The sequence below is a fragment of the Podarcis raffonei genome, chromosome 1 (genome assembly GCF_027172205.1).
Source record: "Podarcis raffonei isolate rPodRaf1 chromosome 1, rPodRaf1.pri, whole genome shotgun sequence".
Classification (NCBI taxonomy): domain Eukaryota; kingdom Metazoa; phylum Chordata; class Lepidosauria; order Squamata; family Lacertidae; genus Podarcis; species Podarcis raffonei.
Genome location: NC_070602.1, coordinates 49,891,654 through 49,903,494, shown reverse-complemented (window position 1 = coordinate 49,903,494; position 11,841 = coordinate 49,891,654). Strand labels below are relative to the sequence as shown.

Genomic DNA, 11,841 nt, shown 5'->3' with positions numbered 1-11,841 from the left:
CAGGGGGTGGAGTTGGGGAAAGTTCAGGCATGTGACTCGGAGGCTGCTGCTGCTGCTCTTGCTGACATTACATCACTGCAACTCGCGCGGAGCGGCTCTCGCCAGCCCGAAGTCAATAGCGCGCCGCTGGGCTTCGCGCGCTCGGCGCTGTCTGATCGCTCCCTCGCCCGGTTGCCGTGGGCCTTCCTGGGGGGCCGGAGCTCGCTGCCTGCTCCCGACCTGCCCCTCTTTCTCCCGAGAGGGGGGCTTCTGCTTGCCCTGTCGCCTCCCCTTCCGGGGCTGCCGGGGCGCCTGGAGCTGCTGCTGCTGACGCGGGTAACTTCTTTCTTTACGCGATCGCCCTGGGCAACCGTGGAGTTTGGTGGCGCCCGCTCGAGAGAGCGCATTTCCACCCACCGAGGGGCTTCGGCCGCCGCGTCCCGCCGCCGCTGCTCTGCGCTCCCCTTCGTGGCGGCGCCAAACTCGGGCTACCGGCGTCAAACCACCTGTTGGCGCTCGGGCAGCGTACACACGTGCGCCTAGATACGTGGCGATAAAGAGGGCGCTTGGTGCTTTTCTTTCCCCGGATTGCTGCTTGATTGTAGTGTTAAAGTAAATAACTGCTTTACTTGTCCGATTTGCGGAAAGAAACATTTTCAAAAAATGGCTTAGAAGAGATAAATGAATGCGCACATTCGGATCCCTCATTTTTGGATGTATATTTAAGAAAAGGGAGGGAGGTTGGTTAAAAGTGTAATTTCTCCACTTTCCAAGACTTGTATGGATGGAACGCTGGCACTAGTGATTGTACAAAACACATGCCTTTGAGTTGCTGTACGATTTACACTGCAGTTGGAAATACATGCACTTAACACAGTGGGGCTTCTGAGTAAATTTTCACTCATTCAGGCCCAGGTGGGAGAGAAAGAAGGGTGAACATTGGGTGTTGGAGAGAAAACACTTATTCAGCAACATCTTATCACATGACATGTGCAGGAAGATGTCTGTTCCCTTGTGGCTTTCGGTCAATGAAAGGGGCTTGGCATACAGTGTGCAGGTGCATTTGTCTTCCTCTAGAAGGGCCATAGTGCACAGGTAGAACAGCTGCTTTGCATCCAGAAGGTGCTGGCATAGGGCTGGGAGAGACTTGCTGTCTGAAACCCTGGAGAGTTGCTGCTAGTCAGCATATTGACAGTACTGAGCTAGATGGATCAGTAGTTCAGTCTCAGCATCAGGCAGATTTCTATTTTCCTATACAGTATATACTAGTCATCACTATTTGCAATTTAAAAACTTTGACACATCTTTCACTAGGGAGCTCACAAGACCTGGAGAGATATGCCTTTGTGCGGTCAGCTTCTTGTCTATATGAGTTTTTGGGAGGTTTGTGTGAAAAGCCCCATCAGGAAAAGAGGATACAAATGATTGATGATGGTGTTTTGCACAGGACCCACCAAAACCTGCACCACCATTTGCAAGTCTGGAAACAGAAGTACCACACGGCTTCTGCTTCAGCCTGGGAAATCAGCCGTGAACTCTTTGCTCAGTCGTGATATCAGTAGGTGGCCTTATCTGTCTATCTCCCTGGAGTTGGAATTGTGTTGCACTTTACTCACCAAGAAATGTCAGAGAAGAAATTAATATTTAAGCGGAGAGACAAGGTTAAATATGGAAGATTGTAAGATGCAGATATTAACCAGCTATCAGTGTGTGGATGCTAGCTGGAAGCCTGGTCTTTGTATCTGAGAGGCTTAAATAGGGGGCAATGGCTAGTGGCCATAATGGCTAAAAGGAACTTTCATCTTCAGAGGCAGTATTTCTTAGAATATCAGTGGGGGGCAACAGTAGGGGAAGGCTACTGGACAGGCATAGCCTAACCTTTGTTGTCTGTGCCCTGGTAACCTCCGGGTTAGATTACTGCAATGAGTTATACGTAGGGCTGCTTTTGAAGACAGTTCAGAAATGGCAGCTGGTGCAGAATTCAGTGGGCAGGTTGCTCACCAGGGGAAGACAATCTGAGAAAATCTTGTCAAAACTGTATCGGCTACCAATCAGTTTCTGTGATCAAGTGAAAGTGCTGGTTTTGACCTATATAGCCTCAGGACCCCAATACCTCAAGGACTGCCTCTCCCCACATGAAGCGATTTGGATCCTGCATGCTCTTTTCTGTGGGAGGTAAAAAGGGTGGCAACATGAGGATGGGACTTCTCAGTGGTGGCTCCTCATTTATGGAATGCTTTCGTTAGGGAGGTATGCCTGGCCCCAGCACTATCTGTTTTTACGGGCCTGGTAAAAACATTGTTATTCACCTTGAACACACACACACACACACACACACACACACACTCTTTAGGTTGTTTTCAATCCATGTTTTATTACTAATTTTTGTAAGTCACTTTGAGTTTCACTTTTCTGGAAAAAAGCAAATAACAATAATTTGTTTCAGGGTTTCCCAGAGACATTTGGTAGACCACTGTGGGATGCAGGATTCTGGACCTTTGGTCTGATCCAGCAGGGTTCTCTTCTTACATTAAGTGTTGACCAACCTTTGTTTGGCATGTGCTGTGTACTGAAATCAATTCCATGTGCATTATGGTAGCTGACTCTAGTTGACCAAGCTGTGGAACAAGCAGCAGTGCTCTGAATGAACCCAGACACTTGGAGCTCCATGAAACCACCTGCTTATTCAGCACCCAGAGTATCATAGAATTGTAGAGTTGGAAGGGGTCCCAAGGGTAATCTAGTCCAACCCCCTACAATGCAGGAATCTTAACTAGATCATACATGACAGGTGGCCATCCAACCTCTGCTTTAAATCCTCCATTGAAGGAGAGTCCACCACCTCCTTCCTTGTAACTTGAAGCCACTGGTTTGGGTCCTAGCATCTGGAGCAGGAGAAAACAAGCTTGCTCCATCCTCGATGTGACTGCACTTTAGATATTTGTAGATGGCTCTCATATCTCCTCTCAGTCTTTGGTTTTCCAGGCCAAAAATACACAGCTCCCTCAACTGTTCTTCATAAGGCTAGATTTCCAGACATCTGATCATCTTGGTCACCCTCTGCACACGTTTCGGCTTGTTAGTAGCCTTCTTAAATTGCGGTGCCCACAATCCATCCTGATTTTCTTGCACCAGACTTAAACTGTTGTTAGGCGATGTCTGGTCTTCATTGAGTATTCATTCTGATTTGTTTGTGAGAAGATTTTATGACAATGAATATTCATCCTGCATTCATTTTGAGTTGCTTGCAGAATGATTAAATGTCTTCCTATTAATCCTACACTTTTTTAGTGCATTTCCCCATCTTTGCATTTCCCCCTCATTTTACTGACTGCAAAAGTCTGTTGTTGTTCTTAAAGTAGATTTGTTGCACCAGAGCACTTTTAAATCAACTTTAGTTGCGCAAACCTAATTTTCCAGTATGCAATTAGTTTGCTCCCATAAACTAGGTTATCTGATGTGCATTTGATGGGAATTTGAGAAAAGCCTCCTCAGGGGCTGTAACTAGACTTTGGAACTCCTTACCAAGAAAGTGTCACTTATCTATTTATCTTGTTAGTGGCCTTCCACCACAAGGCAACCCCCTTTTTATTTAAACAGACATTTTGTTTTATCTCCAGCTCTTTGTTTAACCTGTATTTTGATTGTGTTTCAGCTGGCTATTTTTTTTAAAAAAATACACTCATTTGGTGACAAACAGTAGGAAAGGGAGTTTGCTTTCATACCGCGCTTGTCTGCTTCTCAAAAGCATCCGGCTGACCACTGCTAAAACTCTGGACCAGATGGACCTTTGGTTTGATCCAGCCCTTCCTAAGTTAGTTCTCCCTTCATTTTAGTAGATCCGTATGTTGGGCAAATCTGTACTTTATGCAACAGGGGTAAGAACTGCTGGCCTGCAAGCCGGATATGGCCTACGGGAGCTTCCCTATCTGACCTGTGCAGTAATTAGACTTTAAAAAGGGTTTCCATTAGTGCCAGTGGAAGCTATTTTTTAAGCCTAATTGCTGCTCAGTGGGAAATTTTTGGTTTGTGAGGGTTGCAGCTGGAGGCAGGAGAGTTAACCCTTCCCCTGTGTACTTCCCCTATGCCCTCATTGAAAATTGTTGTCCTACCCCACAGCAGTTAGACTTGAAAACCTGCTTCCAGGTTTTCCTAACCCTGTGGCTGATTTTGTATCAGAGATGTCTTTAGGAGATGGCCTGAGGGTGCTGAACCTGGGTGCTTTGTACTGGGCCCCAGATCTCCTGCCCCTCTTCTCAAACTGTTTTAATACCTTTGCTTACATGCTCCTGAGCATGCTGCAAAGCACAGTGCCATTCAAGCCTCCCACCATCTTAATTTTCACCTGTACATACAATTCAACATATATAAATATGTGTTGGGGCTTGTGTTTGGAATCTTTTTAGTACCTAGCAAAGTATGTTGCTATACAGCAGGGATGGGGAACCTGTGATCCTGCAATTACTGCTGAATTTCAACTCCCGTTAGCCCCAGCCAGCATTCCCAGGGATGGTGGGAATTGTAGTTCAACAACGTCTGGAGGCCACAGGTTCCCATCCCTACTGCACAGAGGCAGCCACAGGGTTAGGAATGCCTGGAAACAGGACTACTCTGTTTTTGTCTTTGGGTCCTCCTGTGATTTTGAGCTGTCTTCCTTCCTCTCCACCAACTTTCCTGTTGCTCCTGGTTGTTATTACTGCTCCTTTCCAGCTGGAAATGGGCAGATGTGTCTTGTAATTCTCAAACAACAGCAGGATGCCATTTCAAACCACTCTTCTTTCAATCTTAAGGTTGTTCAGGTATTTTCTTTTCTAATTGCCTAGCAATTCTGTGACACTCATCCTCCACATGTACAGCCCAGACCCAGTTTGTTCACATCCTTCTCCCTCAACTCCACTTTTCTTGGCTCCCTTTTTGCCACCTCCAGGCTCTCATGGAGGAAGAAGGCCCTCCAGGGCCTTCTGGGTAGTGGTGCCCTCCCTGTGGAACAGGGGTATAAATAATAAAATGATGATGATGATGATGAAGTTTAATCCTGTCTTTAGACTGGTGTGACAATTGCAGCCATTCTAGTTGGGCAGACCAATAATTGTGTGTGTGTGTGTGTGTGTTTCTATTCCTTGGTCCAGACGGCATGGAGCAGTCAGCTGAGAACCCCAGTGTCCATCCTCCATAGAAAAAGCTGCTAGTTGTAGAAAGATAACTAATATGGAAGGCCCATTCCCACATATATCCTTCTAGTCAGCATCTGAAGTACTGTAATGTCTTGTGGAAGAGAGGAGATACTCTTGCTAGGCCTTGAAACCTCCCCTGCTGGATCCTCCCAGCACTGGATCTCTCCTTCATGTTTGAATGAGTGGCCAACTCAAGTGTTCTGTTCCTCGCATGGTAGACGCTTCTGATCACTTCAGAATGAAGAATAATTCTCCCCACACACGCAGGCTTTCATATCTCTGGACACTGTCAAATTAGCAGGTTCCCCATTTGTACATCCTGTCCATATTTTATTAAAGCATGTAGAACACCGTGAGCTTTGTTTCTGCAATTTTAAAAACATAGCATTTAAAAATAAATCATATGACTCAGGGCTTTGTCCAGAGGCAAGGGCTTGAGCCACCTCCAAAATGTGTGTGTGTGTAGCGGGGGACAACATTTTAGGGGAGGGGAGGGTAACAGCGGGGGGGGTGGTGGGATAGATTCTGCTAGAGCCCACATAGCAGACAGATCACACAAACAGGTCTAGATTTCAAAGGGGAGTCCCATCTTACTAAGATGCACTTGACACTTATTAAAGTCTTAATTATCCAGTTTAAGTGGAAAGAGATGATATATCCTTCTCATGTTTCCTTCATCCACTTGCGGCTTTCAGTGTTATGAGGCGTGCAGGACATAAAGGAAAAACTTGGCACATAATATTTCCAGCTTTTGTGAAAGCAATAAAATGATGTGGTTATTTGATTTCACTTTCCATTTTATTATACTAGAGATGGGCAACCTGTGGCCTTCCAGATGTTTTGAGGCAACAGCTCCCATTATCCCTGACCATTGGACCTGCTGGTTGTGACTGATGAGAGTCCAACAACATATGGAGGGCTACTTGTTCCCCATCTCTATGGCTGCTGCAATGCAACAGACAGTGTTTTACACCAGCCAGGGCTGGTGATCACCTACGGAAGCTTTGGAAATAAAAGAAGTTGTTTTAAGCTGCCTTGGCAAGTTGCTGGATGAAGTAGGTAAAGCCTTATCAGACATGAGACATCAGGAAGGGCAGGGCACTGGGAGAAACAGAGCAACGCTCCAAGTAATTGAAGCCATCCTGGAGAAATTCAAGGCTCTTGTTTCTCGTCTGGTGGGTGTGCCTTGAGTGCAGCCCTGTCACTGGCTGGCTTGGAGCCAAGGACACTTCAGCTTGACTTGCGGGACTGTTTTCTAGCCGGCAGTTTGTTGTGATGTCAAATGTTGTGAGAAGGGAACGCAACTTGGCCGGGCAAAGTCTGCAGAAAGTTCGTCTTCACATTTGGCCTTGTGCCACTGGCAGTTAGGACTATGCACATTCCCTGGCTCACAGATGGGCTTCTCCCACTTTCTAGCCATCATTCTCCTTATACCTAATATGGAACTTTTAAAGTTCTCATATTTTTGTTCCTTCGCCCCCGCCTCCTCCATTAACTTCTCTTATGGACTTCAGCAGCCTGGCTAGTTTTCTTCCCATGTCCCTCTCTTCAGTGTTCAGTCCGTAGACCAAATGGGCAGCCCCGTGTAGAGTGCATTGTAGTAATCTACCTGGAAGCATCTAGGGCATGGTTGACCAAGGCTAGTTTGTGTGGTGCTTCCCAAACACCCAACAATAAGCTGGGTGGGACACGGTGTGCAATGTGCTTTGTAAACTCTATGCTTGGCATTTCCCAAGTGCCAAGCTTAGGGCTTGCAAAGCCCTTTGCACAGTTCTTTCCAAGTGCCCGACAACCACCTGATTGGAGACACTCATAACTGGCAATGCCTGCAAAGCCCCTTTGGGCCAGACCCCACTGCTGCCTGCCCCACACCTGTTGTCACATATGACTGGCTCAGAGCCATGGCTTGCCCGGAATGGCCTCACAGGCCAAAAAGGGAATGCTGGCAGTCCAAATCTGTGAGCTGGAAGTCCCCCACACCTGCACAACATCATTAATCATCCACTCTACTCAATTCATTGCAAGTGGGTCCTGATCCAATAAATACAAGCAGAACCATACTGTAGCAAACACCCCGTCTCCCACAGACCAGGCCTATATAGATGCATATTTGTGGGCAGCAGCCTTATCCCCACCCAGGCTGCCCTCTGCCCTGTTTAAGCTCTCGCATGTCCCCATGTATACAGAATGTAAGCTTCTCTTTCTCACACAGATACACTCACCCCACGCTCATCCCTATTACTGTGCTGGGCTTGAGGGAGGAGTTTAAGCCTCTCTTGCCAGCCCAGGACTGTGGTGGGTGAATTCTCCATCGCAGCACTTGCTGGATTTCCCCTGTGCTGGGCTTGGTGGAGAGGTTTAAACTGGCTCCAGAACCAGACTGAATATATACCTCTCGGGATCAGAGCTTTTGCACCCGCTTGTGGGCTTTCCCCCAACATCTGGTTAGCCACTGCAAGAACAGAATGCAGGACTATTGAGGCCTTTGCTCTGATCCAGCAGGTTTTTAACATTTACAGGTTGTCCCAGGGCAAATGATACAAGAGTGCACCGATGGCAGAACAGCTGAGTTCAAAGGATCAATGTTGAGGCTTGCTTCTAGCTTTTCCGCGGCCCGGCGTTTTCCCTGACTTATTATTTCCCCAACTATTGGCTGCCCTTGTCAACGTGCCTCAAGCTGCCTTGTGGAGGATGGGAGGAGGTAGGGACCATTCTTGGGTGTCCCACCCCACACCCCTGCTTTTCTCTCAAGGGAAGAGCACTAATGAGATTTTTCCTGTTCGAATCCCTTGACAAAGTTGTCAAAGTCATGATTGCATTTCCTGCTGTCCGTCCAAAGGTCAGCGCTGATGGTGGAGTCAGACCTGGCTCTGAGCTGAGCCAAGGACCTAAGGTTACTACAGTTCACTTTCAAAAGTGCAGACCCTCCTCTTCTCTCTCTGGGCCTCCTTAGCTACCTAAGCAGCGAATGAGCTTTGTCAACCAGATGAAGGGAAACATGCATCTGTGTGAGCTTTTGTGACTTTGTCTTTCATGGTTTTGGAGTGGGAGAGGCATCCCTTATATCCTAATTGTGGGAGTAAAGGGTGGAGCAGAGAAAGGGAAATGGAAACAGTCTGCAGAAGACACTTAAGTTACACAACTAATTTGACAATAAGATATTCTCAAATTTCCAGAGTTGCAGTTGTGGTTATGTTTCATAAGGCTCTTAATTTTAAGATATTTTTGAAACTGAAACAAACACTAAACTGGTGAGCTTTTATAAAAATAGCAACATCCTCATTTGTTAATTTATTGAAGTACTTTTTCTGAAGCAGCTGATTACACCTGATTTAAGCTTATACTTCCCTGCTTTAAAACGGTGTCTTTATGGCAAGCCTTTTCTCCTTCTCCCTTTTGGTAGCTGTTAAAAGAGTCTTGCTGGGTTAAACCAGAGACCCACATGGTCCAGCATTTTCTTTCTGACAGAGACCAGTTAACTGCCTCTGGAAAACTCACAAGCAAGACATGAAGACAGCATTCCTATTTTTATCTTTTATCCCCATGTCTAATATGCTGTCCTTGAATATGGAAGCTTGAGTTACCTATGATTAATAGCTCCTCACAGGTATATCTTCCATAAACAGAGAGCCATACATTGTACTACTTTCCTGCCCTGTGCTTCAAGCTCTTAAAGTCCTTGCGTTTTGTATTATAGTTGATTGAAGTGGCTGGGCTATATCTCCTTCTCCTGCCAGTAGCCCCTGCCAGACTGTGCCAGGAGACGCAGGAAGAGGCCTCCAAGCCTGTGACGGGGGCTGATCGGTGCACCACTGTGCCACAACCCTTTTCTGCAAGTTGTCGCTGGAGCTGTGACATGCATGCATGCAGAAACATTATTATTGTTGTTGTTGTTATAATTTATTATACTCATTGGTCACTTTATAAAAGCAAAGGTCTCTAAAATGGTTTAGCAAGATAAAATGTGTACAGATGAAAACAAACACCAGGGGGAAAAAATGTAAGATACAAAATGTCCGTCCTAAAATTCATTCTTCTGTCATGGGTGCATCCAAGTCTTGGAGACCAGCCAGCCAGAAGCAATCTGCCCAGGCTATGGCAGTTTTCTAGAGTGCGTTCTCCTAAACCCAGCAAGAAAATAACAGAAAAGGGCCCAAGAGTTGGGTGGAAGTGGTATTTAGCAAGGGTGGGGAACCTCAGGCCCAGAGGCCACATGTGACCCTCCAAGTCTCCCTGTCTGGCCCTTGCTCTCCTGCAACTCTCCTCTCCTAGAACATGCTGGTTACTGGCCCTGCTTCTAGCTTTCCTTAAATGTTTTTGCCTGGTGGGAATGTGTCCTTGAAGCCTGATAATATCTCTTCCTTGCCTGGATGGAGGATAGAGAGGTGTGCGTCTTAGTGTTTGCAGAAACTAGCTTTCTGTACAGAAGTAAGATTTACTGCAGTTGCTTCACCCTCTTTTGCCTGTGGCCCCGCCCACTACTGTCATGTGGCCCCAGGAAGGTTTCCCAGAAGGAAGTGTGGTTCTGGGGCTGAAGAAGGTTCCCTGCCCCTGGTGTATGGGGTTTTGCAATATTAAGGGCAGTGGAGGACACATAGAGATGGAGGGAAAGCAATATGGAGAGGGGACATAGGGGTCCTGCAGTGTCAGGGAGAAGGTCTAAAGGGTCTGGCCAGCTAAAGATTGTGGATGTCTGGCCTCCCAGGGATCTCTGGTAGTTGTGGAGCAGGTAGAGTTTTGTTGACAGGTGCAGCTGTTCCTGACCCTTGTGGCACCGCAGGAAGACCCTGTCTTACAAACATTAAAAGCACTTAGAACCCCCTTTAGGTCAGGAATAACCATGTTGATGGGAGTTGGGTGATGAAGCCAGTATCTTGCCCTCAGATGAGCTTACAGTTGGAGCCTGTTCAACAAAATAAGAGGCAGTCAAGCTCACGTGCCGGCAGTTGTGGTTGTGCCACATTTTGGCTCCTGAGGTGGATCACAAAATAGCTCCCACCTCTCTGCCAAGGAAGAAGCAGTGAATGAAGATCTATATCAGGAACAAGCAGCGAAGAAATATCTGCATCGGGATCTGTTGCTCCCATGGATCCTGCCGCCTGAGGCAGTTGCCTCACCTTGCCTCTGCAGGCAAGTAAGCCATCCACCACCAGCACTGGCTGTGATTCAGGGAACTCCTGTCTGAGAAACAGCCAGAAAGATTACGTAAGAACAATCCCTTCTTTTTCCTCTCTTTCTGTCCATTGGAGGACTAAGTAAATCCTGCAGGCAGAGAGGGGACGAAATACTGTCCGTTCTAGGATCTGCTTGTGACTGTGTACACACAGTACCTTTAAAGCACCTGTGAAACACATTTCCCTCCTCAGAAAATTCTGGGTACTGTAGTTTGTTAAGGGTTGCTAGAACATGGAGATCTTTGAGAGGTAAACTCCAGTTCCCAGAATGCTTTGAGGGGGGAAATGTGATATGAATGTGCTTTGAAGGTGTAGTAGTATATTTGCAGCATCTATCTACTATAAAATTACCAATTGTCACCTCTATTTTAGCTCCTTTGAGTTTCTGCCCAGGACACCTATGCAGTGAGGGGCAGAAGAGGAGATGACCCATTGATTCAAAGAGTCACAAGCAGCAGGTTTTTGTTTAAGGATGAGGTGAAAAGAACAAAATGATGGTTCTGGATTACTGCTGTAAAATGGGCTTATCTCCTTTTACTGGAAGGTGTGGGATGAGGTTTGCTTTTACGGGGGGCGGGGGGGGGTGTTTTCAGACAAAAGGTGTCTTTCAGCTTCTGTGAATCTCCTGTCATGTTTTGCCAGGGAAAAGTTGACTTTTGTGTTCTGTGAAACAACTGAAAGAATGGCACTGACATTTGCTTCAATCTTTTTTTCCTGATGGAAGTTAGCTAGGAACTTGGCTGCTGCTGTTATTTTTATAGGTCTCAGATCTGCATAGTTTGCAAAGTACAAGCTGAAAGATCCTTGGCCCCACAGAACCTAAAATCTAAAATTCAACATGGGAAACAACATAGGAAGGGGAAGCAGGAGTAAATGGAGAACTTCCTTCCTTCCTTCCTTCCTTCCTTCCTTCCTTCCTTCCTTCCTTCCTTCTCTTCAAGAATAAAAATCACCCCAAGGCTGTTTGCATAAAATACAACAATAAAACTCAATGGGAAACATTTAAAAACATCTCAACTAAACAATCCCATTTTATTAAAACTAGCAATTAAAAAAAATAATACATGCAAATATTTCAGTTGCATGTGCAATGTGTAAGAGAAAAATTAGCTGTGCAATAAGCCACAAATGGAACCTTCTGCAGCAGGATATAATGAATAGAGTTTGGTAGTTATCTGGCTGTTAGTTCTCATCTCTGTGTTAGGAAGTATGTTTTTCATTTATTCTTAGAGAAGACTTCCTAGCTTTTTAAAGAAAGATTACTGTTAAGGCTGCAACCCTGTGCACTCTCAATTGTGGGTAAGCACAACTGAATTAAGTGGAATTTCCTTCTGAGTAAATATGCATAGTGTTTGACTGTGTATCTGTTAGGAAATGAACAAAAATGTTGTTAATCATGTACAGTTCTTCCTAACTTTACTCCCACTTCCCCCTTGAAATTATCTGTAACCTTGAAGCTTCCTTTCTTTAAATAGGATTCCTAATGTTTATCCAGTGACAGCTCTGCAGCAAAT

General features: G+C 45.9%; 1 protein-coding gene across 2 annotated transcripts in view; it reads left to right on the top strand.

Annotated features, from left to right (window-relative positions):
* The window catches only part of NR1H3 (nuclear receptor subfamily 1 group H member 3), a 30,239-nt gene continuing 18,398 nt past the window's right edge, over positions 1 to 11,841 (top strand). For both annotated transcript variants that reach the window (XM_053386721.1, XM_053386676.1), the window contains exon 1: positions 1 to 315. The gene's annotated coding sequence lies outside the window, so the exon portion shown is untranslated. The remainder of the gene's footprint in view (positions 316 to 11,841) is intronic.